The 16,478-nt window shown below is 39.8% G+C and overlaps 1 protein-coding gene across 5 annotated transcripts in view; it reads left to right on the plus strand.

Moving 5' to 3' along the window:
• Positions 1 to 16,478, plus strand: part of PRKN (parkin RBR E3 ubiquitin protein ligase) — a 1,176,340-nt gene that overhangs the window by 620,146 nt on the left and 539,716 nt on the right. The window lies entirely within an intron of this gene.

The raw sequence follows: 16,478 nt of genomic DNA on the forward strand, positions 1-16,478 counted from the left end.
GGTTATGTGAATACAAACATTTATGAGGTCAAATTCATCTAGTTGGCTCAGGTAAGTGCAAACTGCACAAGCCTGGCCTGCTGCACCCCATGGGGGATTCAATACAAGAAGAGCAGATAGTGTCTCTGCTTAAGAACATAAGAACGGTCATATTAGGTCAGACCAAAGGTCCATCTAGCCCAGTATCCTGTCTTCTGACAGTGGCCAATGCCAGGTGCTTCAGAGGAATGAACAGATAATCAAGTGATCCATCCCCTCGCCCATTCCCAGCTTCTGGCAAACAGAGGCTAGGGACAACGTGCCTGTCCATCCTGGGTAATAGCCATTAATGGACCTATCCTCCATGAATTTATCGAATTCTTTTTTTAACTCTGTTATAGTCTTGGCCTTCACAACATCTTCTGGCAAAGTGTTCCACAGGTTGACTGTGTGTTGTGTGAATAAATACTTGTTTTAAACTTGCTGCCTATTAATTTCATTTGATGACCCCTAGCTCTTATGTTATGAGAAGGGGTATACAACACTTATTTACTTTCTTCACACTGGTCATGATTTTGTAGACCTCTGTCATATCCCCCTTTAGTCATCTTTTTTCCAAGCTGAAAAGTCCTAGTCTTATTAATCTCTCCTCATACGGAAGCCATTCCATACCCATTAATTTTTTTGTTGCCTTTTTTCTGTACCTTTTCCAATTCCAGTATATCTTCTTTTAAGATGGGGCGATCAGATTTGCATGTGAGATTCAGTCTTTAATTATCTAGTTATTTAGTTTGTATTAGTGTGTCCATTAAAGATATATAGTTGAGATAGCCAAAACTGAGAGGTGAAATTTCAATAGTAGGAAAACAATTGTCATAAGAAATTATACAATTTTGCAATAATTTCTCCCAAATAAAATCTTGTTCCCTTGCTAACCTCCAAAATACACTATAAAACAGCGTGCATTATATTTTGATATGTTTATTTCAAGAAATTGATATGGTCAAATGCATGGCTGATTACAAACAACCCATAAAAACACATACTGGAAGGATAAATAATGTCATCAACACATTTTTGCAAACTCGACTTGTAGTATGGTAGAACAAATAAACTGTAGCATATGGTGCATTCTTAACCATTCCTCTCATCTGAATGAGAAAGGATCCCACAATTAAAGTTTACAGTGCAGCTTTGGGGATCCTTTTTTTAGATACTGATCCTGGAAATGCTTGCTTATGTGAGTAGTTTTACTCTCAAAAATAGTCCCATTGCCTTTATACAGTATTATAAACTATACAGTTAGATAACTGACTTAATATGAATAAAGTTTTTTACTCATTTGTGTGTTTGCAGAATCAGGCCCTTGTGTTGTATTTGGAATTTTCTGTTCAAGTCAAGTTGTTTTGCTTGTGATATGTATGGTGGCCTCTGACTCTCAGTCATATCTTTGTTTTTACAATTTTATTATACGGTTTTGATTTAGGCACGTCTATATGTACTTTTTAAATCATGCATTTGGTTTATGTAAAGGGAAGATAAATTAGTTTTACATTAAATACATTTTGTGATAGGAATTAATTTCCCATTTATAATTCTGGCTGTGAGTAAATAGCATAAAGACTGCCTATCATAAACTATCAGTAAACTTTGAACTGCCAGATGGCAACATTGTTCTTCACAGTTTTGAACTGTCCCTCCTCCCCCTCAGTTTCAGTGGGTTACTGTGAACATTTGTCTTGTCTGTTCATATTCTATTGTGCAAAGGTTCTGCTATTGTATCAATCCATTTTAGTGGGTTTTTTTTAAAGAATCTGCTCTGATAAAGGTGAATGTGTTCTGGGTTAGTAAATATGTTCTTTGCTATTTAAATATTCTGGGCTACCTTGGCTCTGAATTATACCTGTTTCTTCTGTTGGAAACCAGGGTGCAAAGTCCCTGGTAGCATAAAGTCCTTTGCAGTTGGAGGGAATGTAGTGACTGCTATCACCCCTCTGATGGGAGGCCCAAAGGCAGCCCGAATAGCCTGAGAAGTATGTGATACTGGCTGGGGAGGGGACAAGGTTACATCAGCTAAGGGATTTATGATGCAGTATATCCCTGCTATATATTCTGCCAGTAGGGCCTCTTTTGGAAGCTTTCCATAAATCATCTGGAAAAGGGGTGAACAGTGAGGTGGCAAAATTTGCAGACAATATAAAGTTACTCAAGATAGTTAAGTCCAAAGCTGACTGCAAAGAAAGAAGTTCTGCAACAGCCTTCCATGGGGAGCAGAGGGGCAGAAAACCTAACTGGCTTTAAGAACGAGCTTGATAAGTTTATGGAGAGAGTGGTATGATGAGACTGCCTACAATGGCATGTAGCCGATCTGCGACTGCTAGCAGCAAATATCTCCAATGGACGGTGATGGGACACTAGATGGGGAGGGCTCCGAGTTACTACAGAGAATTCTTTCCCAGGTGTCTGGCTGGTGAGTCTTGCCCAAATGCTCAAGGTCTAACAGATCGCCATATTTGGGGTGGGCAAGGAATTTTCCCCTGGGTCAGATTGGAAAGACCCTGGAGGTTTTCGCTTTCCTGTGCAGGATGGGGACAGGTCACTTGCTGGTTTAAACTAGTGTAAATGGTGGGTTCTCTCTTGAAGTCTTGATTTGAGGACTTCAGTAACTCAGCCAGAGGTTAGAGGTCTATTATAGGAGTGGATGGGTGAGGTTCTGTGGCCTGCAATGGGCAGGAGGTCAGACTGGATGATCATGATGATCCCTTCTGGCCTCTAAGTCTATGAGTCTGATATCTAGCTATAGTCTACTCTATCAGCTCTCGAACCACCGTTTCCCTAAAGGGATACAAGCTCACTCCACTAGAGCTCAAGCAACAACCACAGTGTCTCTTCAGGACGTACCCTCCTAGACCTCTGTAAAGTGGCCACATGGAGTTCCATCCACATGTTTGCAAGGCATTATGTCCTGGTGCAGGACTTGGCTGGGACTACTAGAAGAAAAAGAAGACGTTACTTACCTGTAACTGAATGTTCTTTAAGATGTGTGGTCCCTATCTGTATGCCACTACCCACTCTCCTTCCCCTCTGCTTTGGATCTCGCCGGATTCATGGTAGAGAAGGAACTGAAGAGGGGGTCAGTCTGCCTTACCCTTTGTCGCCTTGGTGAGAGGCACAAGGTGAGCCAGGGTGCATGTGCGGATCAATGGACACTACTTACAAATTCTCTGACTCTGAGCGCATGGTGCGCATGCATAACCTACAGTGGAATACAGATAGCTACCACACATCTCAAAGAACCTCCAGTTACAGGTAAATAACCTCCTCATGCATGCTTAGCAAGGAGATTTTAAAAGCTCTCTGTCCACCATCCTCTGACTATCAGAAGCTGTCAAAAGTGAAATAGGACTGGCTTGTGAATGTGGACAGCAAAAGGCAAAGCACTCCCTCTCCATAGAAGGGGCAAATATCACCTCTGTTTTTTTCTCTGATTTCTTCCCCCCAGCATTCTCAACTTATTTAGACTGTGCCACAGCCAGTTTTCTCTCATGCATGTCCTGCATCACCTATAGATGATTATTATCATGACAATAGTATTTTAGTTCAACTCTCACTATCTGCTGAATGTCTTCATGTACACACTGAACAGGAGGGGTGACAACAGAACACTGAGGGCCCGTACAAGAGAGCCGTAGGGTTAGATGAATATGGGCTTAACACTGTCCTTACCATTTTTCATAGGCTGTCAGTAGGTCAGGATGACTTGTGAGGACAATGAAAGGAAAAGAGGGTTTAGGATCAACAGTGCTGATAGGTGAGAACTGAAAACTGAAGTCAACCTTTATGTCCAACCAGACTATTGTTAATATGGTCAATTAGCTGAGCAATATTCTGTCTCTGAGCTCTGAACTGGACCAATTCTCGTGGCCTCTGTGAGTGGACAATTGAAATGTTTCAGACAATTTCAGCCTCCGCTGGACAGGATTTTGCTGTAAACAGTAGAGGGCTTCCGGAGTATTGTATAGAATTGACCATGGAGTTGATGTCTTTTATAAGGAATACATGTGCAGGGCTAAAGCTTATGGAAGGAGTAATACAGAGTTTGTTAGACTGTTCCTGGATGTTGCCACTGTGGACTTTTTATTAAGCTTAAGATATAACTCCACAAGGGATATTTTGATATGGACTGTATTGTAACTCCAGCTGTGAAATGTGTGTGTTCTATTTCTTTTCCATTTTTAGGTTATTTCTGTAATTATTTTCAGATTCTGATCACTGTCTTTGCCCCAAGTGCTTGTTAGTATGATTGAAAAAGAAACAAACCACACAAACCTGTAATCTCAAACAATTTTTCCTGCCAAAAGAGGCACAGACTGAGGATCTGATGTAAAATACTATGTGAGTTACCCTCCCTCTTTGAGCCCCTTTGGTAACTTAAATTGGCATAAAAATTCAAATCTGATTGCCAGAGCAAATTAAGCTTTGAGTATGGGTTTGATTCTCTACAGGAAACACTTGATAACAAATTTAAACAGTTGGATTCTACTTTAAAAGAGACTGATGGGAAAGTGTAAGTCCTAGAAATCAGCACTGATGTTCAGGATAAGATGATTATGATGCATTTTAAATAGCTTTTCTAATACTGAGACTTCATTTGTGGCTCAAGTAATTCAAACTATGCTTCCAATATAAAAAATCAGAATTTACTTCATAAGTGATTTAACTGTAACCTGCTGACTGAATTTGACACATCAGTTCCGTTTGGTTATAGCAGACTTGACTAGATTTCATTTTTATTAACAATTGATATTTCAGTTCAACACAAAGGTTAGAGTTGATCAGAAAAAATAATTCTAAATGAAATTTTGATGCAAAAGTAGTGGAAAAGTCACACTTTTCTCAGACCAGTTCTAATAAGCATTAACTCTTTAGGGTTTCTTATGTAAAAGGCATATGTTCCCATTATGAAGTCAACATTTACTTAGTTACTCATCTCTGAGATATGTGGATACTCTTTTTATCTGCTTAGGAAAATAACTGCTGTGTCTCAAATACCATTTTGGAGTAATTGTGCAGGCAGAGGTTGACTTTTCATGGGAACCACTAGACAGCATTAACTTCAAAGTTGTTAGATTGTACTATGGAAAAATAGAAATGTGAGAAATGAAGTGGACTATACTGAGAATAAAATGCATGTAAACAATATTTATCATGGAAATATCATACTCTGAGGACTGATATAATTACTGAACTGACTGTAGAAATGGTACCCTAATTTTTGGTAAGAACCACCACTTAGAGAGAGATGAGGGAATAATACTTATTGTGATTACCCTTAGATGGGAAAGGCAAGTGACAAATGCACTCGTAGAGATGAGAAGATTGGTTTAGCACAAATTATTTTCCTGAATGGTTAAAACAGTAGAGTCTGGATAGTAGAAGTTGAAAGATTCCCAGAGCAGTTGTATCCTTATTTTCAGCCTGGTTCTTCCAATGGATAGGGAAAGAGTAATGCAGAATGAACTGTATTTCTAAACCAAGGAAGTCCTATGAAGATGTTATACGTGTACATGTTCTCTCCAGAGGCCAGATGTTGTAATTTCCACTTTGTGTATTTAATAATCCATAGTTTAAAGAGAAAAAGTTGTTCCAATTATTGTTTGAATTTTAATTGTATCTTCTGTGTTTAGATTGCAATACAATTTATTAACTGAAAAGGAATTACTATTTTTGTAATAGACAATAGATATGCATGCTGAATGCACAAACTTAAAAAAGGATTATTTTATAAATAACTGATTATCACATAAAATAGTGACAATTCTCTCAGAAATAGGTTGTGAAGGAGGTTAGTTTGATCATTAATAACCTTGGCAATACCATGTTAGACTGCTGATTGAGACCGAAGTGCTTAATGCAGCTGTCTCTATCATATTTCTTAAACATTTATGTTTGGCCAATGAATTGCCAAGAGCTGACTTATAGAAAAGATTTCCTTAAGTAAAGATAATTGATACATAAAATATTACACTGGTTTTACAATGTGATTAATAAACAGATTTTGTGCTCGATATTACAGTTGCCACAAGCTATAATTGGGATTACTTGACACTTTTCATTATAAAACCCCATTTTCAGTCGCTTATAACTTTGCCAAACTTTAATGACTCAGACTGAAATTTTTCATGGCAGATGTCTGCCTCAGGTTTAAATTCCCTGGAAAATTTCAGCTTAAACAGCTCAGTGGTTTCTGAGAATGAAGTTAGGGAAATATAAATGTTGTTTTCCCCAATTTAAAAAATCCATACAACTGTTTAACAGATACCTCCATGCTTTGGCGAAAGGATTTGAAATTTGGTTATGGGGTGGGTCTTGTTGTGGTGTCAGGAATGGGCCTTTTGTCATTCCTGGGGAAATCTGCCCAAATATGGCAGTTATGCACCTCTGAAAATCTCAGTTCTTTCACACTAGCTGAAGTCTCTGAAGAGTCTGCCTATACTGAGCATGTTCCATCCCCTCCCAGCTCCTACTTGCTGACTGGACTGCATATGCATCCTTCCTATGGAGTTGACTGAGTGTGCTCCAGCCCAGGGCTGCAGGGGCTTGGTAGGATTTTCACTTCAGTTGCTCCTCAGATCTGCTGAGAGCTACTGTGGCACCTGCCACCAGAAATTGGGAGCTGAAAGAAACTCTCTTGATATGCCATCATGTGCCAGCAATGCCCCTCTGCCATGTACATTGGCCAAACCAGACAGTCTCTACGCAAAAGAATAAATGGACACAAATCTGACATCAGGAATCATAACATTCAAAAACCAGTGGGAGAACACTTCAACCTCTCTAACCACTCAGTGACAGACTTGAAGGCGGCAATTTTGCAACAAAAAAACTTCAAAAACAGACTCCAAAGAGAGACTGCTGAATTTAAATTAATATGCAAATTAGATACAATTAACTTAGGTTTAAACAGAGACTGGGAATGGTTGGGTCATTACACTAATTGAATCTATTTCCCCATGTTAAGTTCTCCTCACACCTTCTATGGGTCATCTCGATTATCACTTCAAAGGGTTTTTTTTCTCCTGATGATAGCTCATCTCAATTGATTGGACTCTTACAGTTGGTATGCTTACTTCCACCTTTTCATGTTCTCTGTATGTATAAATATCTCCTGTCTGTGTGTTCCACTCTATGCATCCGAAGAAGTGAGCTGTAGCCCACAAAAGCTTATGCTGAAATAAATTTGTTAGTCTCTAAGGTGCCACAAGTACTCCTGTTCTCTCTCCTATATTCTTAGTGCTCCTTATGCTGGCATGTAGGCTGGGAGCAGAAGAGGAAGCCGACTGTAATGCAGAGGAGTGAGGAGGTGGGTTTGGGGGGAGAGGTGGCAAAGGGGGAAAGCGAGGCAAGGGGTGTGGAGGAGATTTGGACAAAGAGCCGAGAGAGGGATGTGTGGGTGGGGAAGGGGATGAGTGGATGGAGGTGGGACTGGGGCTGCATTGGGATGAGAGTGATTGGTGGGGGCAGGTACTGGAACAATGACAAGGACAGGCTGGAATCATAAGGAGTCTGGCTTATGAGGGATGTGCAGAAGGTTCTGTAACTACTAGAACACAAACTCCTCAGTACCTGGAACAGAACCCAGGAATCCTGAGTGTCAGCATTTCTTTGCTGTCAGCACATAGCTGTGAAATCCACTGGCAAAATCTACTTCATCTCCCTCTAGTGCTGGCCCATGTAGAAGATGGCAATCTGCTACCGCCATCACCTCCTTGGTTAGCTCAAATGGCAGAGGCCTGGGTTGGAGCTAAAGGTTTTATCTCTGCTGATGAACCATGTACAAGTCAATATGATTGTTTTGTTTTGTTTTGTTTTATTTTATTTTGGGGGAGGTCAATTTGCTTTTTTAAGAAAAAATACAAAATGCTGTATAAAAATCTCTATTAAAAATGTTAAGATTGCAAAGTGCAGCACTCAAATGTTAGGACATTCTGGACTTAAATTTGCTTCTGCAACCTTAATTTGGCCACCTGGGACATGTGCATTTATAATTAAGGTTAAGATTCTGTCATTAGTATTTTTAGTAAAAGCTAGGGACAGGCCACAGGCAATAAACAAAATATCATGGAAAACCTGTGACCTGACTTTTACTAAACATACACTGGTGTTGGGGGTGGGGAGAACAGCTGGGACTTGCAGCTGCTCCAACCCCCCTGCTGCTCCCGCTCCAGAGGGCTGACCCAATGCCAGCCACTGTTCTGGTGGCCCTGGGGCTGGCCTTTGGGCCTGCCCTAGAATAAGTCCTAGAGTCATGGAATCTGTGACCTCCATGACAGAATTGTATCCTTAATTATAGTTGTCTTAATTACATGATCATCTACTATTTTTTCCCACAGCTCCCTTGCTTCATTCTGTGCACAGGCAGCCTGGTGCTCAAGGAATGAATCAGGCTTGTGTAATCAACGAAACTGTCTATCGGACTTCTGCTTCATTTGTTTTAGAAGTAGGAATGTGTATATAGTGAATAAGGAAGGGAACTGCAGGAAGACAAGGACCAGTTACATGGTTAAGGGAGGTGAATGTTGCCCTGGAGAACTGAATTATATCCCTGCCTCTGCCACAGAGTTCCTGTGTGATTCTGAGCAAGTCACTGAAACCAGATTTTTCACAGGTGGTCACTAATTATGTATCTTGAATTTTCTGGGTGCTCGATTTGACACTCTGGCATGTGATTTATAGAATTGCTGAGCTCTCACAGCTGCAACTACAGCCAATGTGGGCTGTGCTTTGAACATAAAAAGTGATATATAATGCTAAGCTCTCTGAAAAAATCAGGCTATAGCTTTGCAGATTGGGCACACAAAAATTAGCTGATTCTTTTGACACTCTCTCTGTGCTTCAATTCCCCATCTGTAAAATGGGAATAATACCTTCTCCTCTCATGGGGTTGTTGTGAAAATAAATTCATTACTTTTTGTAAAGCACTCAAATGTTATAGGGAGGTACACAGTAGTAAAGCCCTGAGGAAATTGTTAATTCTGTCACTAGAGCAGTGTTTGAATGATATGGAGCAAATATTGTGTGGGGACACACACTGAATAAGGATAAATAAAATATGGAATAGTTGCTCTTTCAATGAGCAAAAGGTTACAAAAGAGATCTGCTGAAGAACCAGGAATAGAATCCACATCTCCTGATTCCAAACCCTGCTTTTAGCCAAAAATACCATCCTTTACTGTGTTATTGATATAATGTTCATTACATAAGAGTGGTTTTGATATCTTTAACTGAATAAGTTGTATTATAACAGAAATCATAGAAACATAGTGTGTGGCAGCAGAGTCCATAGGACCAGCTAGTGCATGGCAGGCTCCTGTGCGGCAGATTTACTCCCCATCTTGCCAGGTTACTAAGTCTCCATGTGGACAAGGCCTTAAAAGGACAAAAAACCCCATAGTTTATGGGGAGAAGAGAACATTAATATGTCTGCAGAGTAAATGAAACATTTTCTAGCAAAGTTACATAAATTTACACTACTGTTTGAATCAGCAGTAGGTCAAAGTTCACTGTGGCAGTACTTGGGTCCACATGGCGATTTAGTGCATGGCAGGCCAGTGTGTTGTGTAGTCACACCCCAGCTTGCTGTGCACAAAGTCTCCATGCCAACGAGCCCTTAAACATTTGAATTGTAATTTTCATTACTGAATGACAAAGAAAGTATGGAAAACTTGAATACAGTGTGTTAACTTCCTTCCCTTTATTGGGCACCTCTCTCAAAAATATGATTTAAAGGAGTGTTTTAATTCTTTCTTTCTCTCCCATAAAGGTCAAAGTTGATATATTAACTGAGACCAAGCATACACTATCTTTACAGCCTTCATGAGGAATTGGCAAAGGAGGCTCAGCCTATAGAGCTTTTATCAAGAATATCAGACCTTTCTTCTTCTTAGCCTGAGGCATTCTGAGAAGGGCAGTGGGTTCAGACAATCACTGCTCAGACAGAAAGCAGATATTGGAGAAAGACTCATATTTCTTTAATATTTTTATGCCTCTTTTGTCTGTTGTCAAATTAAATGCATTTTGTACTTCATAAAGGCATTTAAACTGAGTTACTCAACTCCTTATTGCCATTCTTCTAGCTAAAGGATGTTTCAGCTTAGCGTAGAGTTCAGCTTAATTATCAGCAGTCTATTAACAAGACTTACTATACAATATTCCATGTCTCCTGGGTCATCAGTTTTTTCCCTGCACCCCATAAAGGCATCGGTTTGAAAGTTCACATTTCTGACAGCTTATGTGAACTGCTGTGCAGTCCTTTTCACTTCACGTCCTACAGCAGAGACCCTATGAATCTGAAAATCTGGGAGTGTGGGGGACTTGTCAGTGGAAATTTTTATGAAACATGTTTGTAATATACACAGTATCCTTTTGGTCTCATTTCCACTGATTATTCTATTTTATAGATAGCTGATGAGCTCCTGGGTTTTTTTGTATAACTCTTTCTTACAAACTGGAAAATATAATGAAAGAAATTATGATGTTCTTAATTGCAACCAAATGTTGGCCAAAAAAATTGTTTTTTGTTTAGGCTTTACATTAGCAGTGGCAGATGAATGTTTAGTGTGATTGCAGTCTCCTCAGTCATAAGGTTAGTAGTGACATTCTAGTAGTGCATTTATGGATCTCTTATGAAATAATTCTGGGCTTGATTATAATAAGGCCCATTGGCTACTCTTGGCCTTAGCTTGGCAATTTGATTCAGGAGCCAAACGTTTTGGGGGATTTTTTTGTTTTGTTTTCCTTCGAGGGGCTCAGTTTCAAATCTCCCCTACTTCATTAATGCCCTCATGGTCATTTATGGAAAGTGGCCCAAACTATCCATAATAAAATTCTAGGAATATCACTCTGAAGATTAAAATGTCTGAGTACTGTGAAGCGATGGAAACAGATACAGGCATGGTTGAGAGCTCTTTTTGTTCAGAATATCACCAGGTTCAGTCACGTTTGGGAGTTGTGGTCTATCATCATCCATTTTTAAAAATCTCAGCCATTTTGACTTTATGGATCACACGTGTGCGGTGTACAGCTATAGTAAGGTGTAGATCTATGCCATACCAAGAGTCCTAAACCATTGTGATATCAAAGGTAACTCAGCCAAACACCACCCTTATTTGACTGCTTATTTGCATGCAACACATTTCATTGGTTGTATGTGGAAGACTGTACCAATTGGGGGGGGGGGAGCTGGGGCTGGTCTAATGGCGGTTCTTTAAAACCACCCACACAATAACCCCAAACATACACTGCTCCTCATAGCAGCACACACCCTTCATTTATCACCAGCAAAAATCAACACAAATCTTCCGTGATTGTTAGTGTATGGGGTAACTCTGAAGCCCTGAACATGTGTTGAGTCAGTGTGAAGCGATGGAAACAGATACAGGCATGGTTGAGAGCTCTTTTTGTTCAGATTATCACCAGGTTCACTCCTCAATGGGCAATGTCATAGGCAGATGGACTGCTGGAACATGACTTCATGAATTACATCCATGCGACAGCACAGGCTTTCAGCTACTAGGTATACTATAAAAGAATACTCCAAATTAATAGATGCCTTTTTAACACACTGACTCATACATAGTAATCAATAGGAAAATACTGTAATGTACCAACCTGTTTTAAACAAGAACCAAAAAGTAGAGGAAAAATAAAAATTAACAAAATAAAATCAAAAGTAAAGAACCTCTTAAAATTCACCATCGGTGAAATTCTGCCCCATGCAGAGCTTGATTGATGCAAAATCCCTGTGCTCGCCTCTTACACAGAAGGAAATTCATTCCTGGTATTAGCACTGCTCTTGATGTGCGGGGAAGAAGCATATTGCCAAATCACCAGTGCTGCTGTTTTGGGTAATGTATGCTCATTGTGATTCCATTGCTGGTATCATTTGATCACCCTGCTTTTTACACACAGCCATATATTTATATCCCTAATGAATGTTTTAGCTAAAAATTGTTGGTAGTTGGACTGGTGCCAAATGGATTGTAATAGCCTTGTCTGAAGAGGAGAATTTAAAAACTGAATTTGACACCCAAATGTAAAGGAATTTGATTTAATCCTATTCCCAATATCTCTACTTGATAAAACTACCACATAATTTAGTCTTAATTAGTCGTACCCACCTCCTAAGTGACCAGGTTTACCATAACAGATATGTGAAAGGTTGGGATTGAAATGCTTTTACAGGGTGGTGTAGAGAAAATTCATCATGCTTGTCTGAAAAAAAGTGACTCAAGCTAGTGCTATGAATCCCTGACTTCATAATTGGTAAATTTACTCAAAAACATTGAAGGAAAAGAAGTTCAGTTTCTTATTTCCCTAGGACTACATGAAGAACAAAATGTAATCTTTTCTAAACCACATTTTAAGTACATGTGGGATTTATTCTGCAGTATAAATCATTGCTGTTTTTTTTTTAAGTATACTCAAAATCTTGGTTCATACATGTTTTGCACAACTTACTGATGTATACAGTAAATTGGATGCTTAAATATCATCCTGTAAATGTACCCTATGTAAGATCCTTTTAAATCACTGGGGTGCACACAATATAATATAGTATAAACTCAGTGACATTGATTTTTCATGCAGAGTGGGGTGGGTTTTTTCAAGCTCTTGCAGTTTTGTTAATGCAGAATTACACAATCTTCAGAAAACTTACTGTAAATTCAGGCAGTTTGTATGAATTCACCACAGTTTGCAGCCGATGGCACAATATAATGATAGTTGAAGTCTGCACTCATACAGGGAACAGTTAGAATGACACAATACAGAGGGGGAGCTCAGTGACACTACCTTGAAAAATGAATATTTCTTCCAGAGCCTGTCTGCTCTTATGCATTTCCAGGGTCTGACTTCCTATGGTTATAACTCACTGTGCTGATTTCCTTTTTTCAGTCACTTGGCTGTATCTAGAAGACCCATAAGTGATTTTATCTTCTATTCACTCAACAATTGGGGGTGTTTCTCATATTTGAAGAAGTGCAAACTTTCTTTTGCCCAAGTCCTATGTAAAAGGTTTCCCCCTTTTTGTAAAACTCCTAAGGATAGATCATTTCTGTTAAATTTTGGCACCTTATGTGATAGACATGAGGTTCATGGAGGGTAGGTATTAGTAACCATGAGCTTTTTTTCCCTGTACCTCTGAAGATATAGTCTCAGTGGTACATAAGTGATAGCAGGAGTGAAGAGAGTGAAGAAAATATATGTGAAAACAGTGTCAATTCTTTTCTATGTTAACAAGTCCTGCCAAAGAGATGGCATTTGCAGTGGTAAGCAGGGGTACATAATTACCTGGGTCCTATGCCTGAAGGCAAGAGCCTAATATATAGTATTCACTCCAGTAAGAGAAAAAAATGACCACAAAACTACCCACTTTAGAACTTCAGTGCAGCACTAAATTTTGTAACACATTCTCAGTAACCCACTCTCACACAGACATACGCAAGCAACCAAAACCAAATTATACTTAATCAAGGTGTTCCTACTACGGGATGGAAATGCAGGCAGAAATATTATTGTTGCTATTTTCAAATACTTGGGAAGTGATCAAATATCCTTTGTAGATAGTCCACAGGAGCCTTCCTTATTGAAGGTTCTCAGAAGGATGCCATATATAACATAGTACAAATTAAGGATAATAGCATAGAGTGATGTTAAAAATGTGGTAGTTCAAGCCTGGATTAACCACTAGGCTTAATAGCAATGTGCATAGGGCTCTTGGCTTTGGGGATTGTGCAATTTGGCACAATGTGCTCATCATGCACAGGCTGAAGAGTCTGAGGAGAAGCAGACTGTGACAGTAGTCCTTAGGCAGCAGTCTGCTCCTTCAGGAGGAAGAATACGGACCTCACACAGCCAATCCCCACTCTCTTCAAGCATAGATCCACTCATATGTGCCAGGATGTGGAGGGTCACTTCACCACACCAGTTCTTGGAGCAAATTGGGCCTTTCACCTCCTCTGCTGTTCATCTCTCCTGGTCTTCAGGAGGACTTCAAGTAAAATACAGCAGGAGGGTGTTTAGTTTTGGCCACTGGAAATTAATGACTGCTTGTCTGAAAGAGAGTCCCAGCAATTCCATGGCAAACCTAGGGGATTGAACCCAAGAGACCTGACAACCTAATGGGAACAGTTACACAGCATACATGAAGACTTTACATTAAACATACAGAGTAGGATGTTCACTCCTGGCCCCTGTACACTGGATAAAAGGATGCTAAAAGTCCTCGATCCAGCAGGGGAAGAGCTCTAGCTGGTAGAAGAATTTTGGAGAGAGTTCTGAGCTATCCTTTCAAAGGCGCCTCACAAGCCCTGGTGTAGAGGTTGTGCTGGGGGCATGAGAGGTATGTCGGCCTTGGGGAGGCTACTATAGTTTAGACTGCCTCCCAGGGCTGTCTAAATTACTCCGGGAGTTGCTTTAGTCCCCGGGGGCAGCCCAGAATTGGGAAGGTGCAAATTGGCTTAATAGAGGACATAGTTGCCTGTAATGCAGGACACATTTGCATAAAATTTTCTGATTTATATGGTTAAATTTGATGCTTAAAATATCACCTGATAAATATATATTATGTATAAATGTATCTTATGTAAATCCTTGTAAACCACTACTTTATAAATATCCGAAACGAGATTACATTGATCTTTGGCTGCAGCTGAGGACATAGTTGAGCCCATGGTTTTTATATCCTGAAAACAAAGCAGAATAGTTTTTAGTAAAGTATGTGTGTGATGCTGTATTTACCCACACAGGAGGTGAATTGGTTAATGCAGACCTGAGGCCAATTAAGATACCTGGTTGCACTTGGCCAGGCCCAAATAAGATGAGTCTCAGCTGGATGGGGATCCAGGTGGTGTCGATAAAGGGGGGAAGTAGAAGTGTGGTGAGAGAGACGGGCAGAAACTAGTAGTTTCTTTCTGGATAGTAGAGAGCACAGGAACTTTAGGAGGGAGTTTATACCCTGGCCGCTTTGGGAGAGGGATAGGCGGGGTGTAGGGGACCTTTGAAGCCCAACTGACAGGCAGAATGCTCTGTGGAAGTGTTTGGAATTGAGGATCCTGTCAAAGGCAAGATTCCAGGGAGGTGGTCCCTGATAGTGTTCTGCAGAAGAGTTGGGGAGGACCCAGGATGGTTTAAAAATACAAATCCAGGAGAGGGACTGAAGTTGCTTTTGTTGTAGTTTGTGTTTTGCTTTTGTAGCTTTGTTAAAATGCTCCATAGAGAAGCCCTGAAGCCACTGCTCTGACAAGAGTGGAACGAAAGAGGAACCCTGGAGGGACAGATGATGTCATATTAACGACCTGTGTTGTGTGGAACATTGTCCATGTGACATTGATACCCCAGAAGTGACTTGTGGAGGGCCAAGTCTTGAGAAAAGAGACCCCCACAGGACTGGAGTAACTGTTGGCAGGAAGTGCTAGATGATGAATGGGTTGCTATACCAGGCTCCCCCACTCCCAATAAGAGCTGAACTTGCAGTGAGTGCACTTTTTCATTTTGTGTGTGTGTGTGTGTATTCTCCATTGTGTATAACGAGTCATGTAACACTCAACATACCACATGCATCAGTATGTGCATTCCAGTCACTTTTGCAACTATTTAGGGATTTCATTCACAGGATATGATTTACAGTACTGTGCATTCCTTCCATTTTGTACCTTTTTGTTTCTTTGAGGAGGCTCTCAGGAGGCAAGCTTCGTAACTGGGTTATTTTCATTATGTTGCTGCTCTACTTTCAACATGGCCATTATAAAGCACTTTTTTTCTGCAATTTTTCTATCCCAACCATAAATGCTTTCTCTGAGCTAACACATGGCTCATAGGCTCTAAACCTAGGAGTGAATTCTCTAGATTTTAAATAAGTCCTATATTTTTATTATAATCATTTTTTTAAAATTGTGGTTTACTCTATGGGTTTCTTGCTCCTAGTACACTGTATATTTTCTAAGGCTAATTGTGTTCTTTTGTTATTTGAAATAATACTTCCAAAATGCCTTTCAGTAGATATCATAGTGTTTTGTAAATATAGTTATGAGTGACAACACACCTTTGCAGGAAGTCTTTTAAAGAATTTTTCATAAATTGATAAACCGAAGGGATAGGGAGGTAAGTGATTTTTCCATAGTGACAAAGAAAGTCAAGTGTAGAGCTGGGAATATAACCCAGGATTCTTGACTGCCAATCCTTTGCTCTAACCTCTAGACAACATTTCCTACATCCCAGAGGTTGAAATATGAAATGGGTAAGTTACTTCTGAAAATGTTCATGAGGAGATTTTTACATGTGACTAGAACAAAATAGCCACCACAGAAATAACCCCCCCAAAATAGAATGCATCATTCTTGTTGGCAGATAGCTATTAGCTTTATTGGTTTGTCTGACAGCATTGTTTTTACAGCTCTGTTTTTACAACCTGTGAGAGTTGTGACTTTCAGAATATAGTC

The sequence above is a fragment of the Mauremys reevesii genome, linkage group 3 (genome assembly GCF_016161935.1).
Source record: "Mauremys reevesii isolate NIE-2019 linkage group 3, ASM1616193v1, whole genome shotgun sequence".
Taxonomy (NCBI): Eukaryota; Metazoa; Chordata; order Testudines; family Geoemydidae; genus Mauremys; species Mauremys reevesii.